The 354-nt window shown below is 65.5% G+C and overlaps 1 pseudogene; it reads left to right on the forward strand.

Annotated features, from left to right (window-relative positions):
• Positions 1-139, forward strand: LOC119313388 (annotated as a pseudogene).
• Positions 140-354: the final 215 nt, after the last annotated feature.

Raw genomic sequence — 354 nt, forward strand, 5'->3', positions numbered from 1 at the left:
GCGCTTTGTGATCCGGAGATTGTCTCCAAAATTCTCGCTGGGTTGGACATGGAATACAACCCGGTCGTCTCCGCACTCGCCGCCAGGGTTGAGCCCATCACCGTCCAGGAGCTCTATAGCCAGCTGCTCAGTTTTGATGCCCGCCTTACCCTCCTGCATGGCGGCGATCTTCGCCAATCCTCCGTCAACTCTGCCTCCCATGGTCGCGGCCATGGGCGCGGTCACCAGGGGCAACGCGGCGGTGGGCGCGGACGCGGTCCTTCCCAGGGCGACGACGCTCGCTCTGGTGGGGGGGCCGGCTACAACACCAACGGCGGTGGCGGCTACAACACCAACGGCGGCGGCGGCTTCACC

The sequence above is a fragment of the Triticum dicoccoides genome, chromosome 5B (assembly GCF_002162155.2).
Source record: "Triticum dicoccoides isolate Atlit2015 ecotype Zavitan chromosome 5B, WEW_v2.0, whole genome shotgun sequence".
Classification (NCBI taxonomy): domain Eukaryota; kingdom Viridiplantae; phylum Streptophyta; class Magnoliopsida; order Poales; family Poaceae; genus Triticum; species Triticum dicoccoides.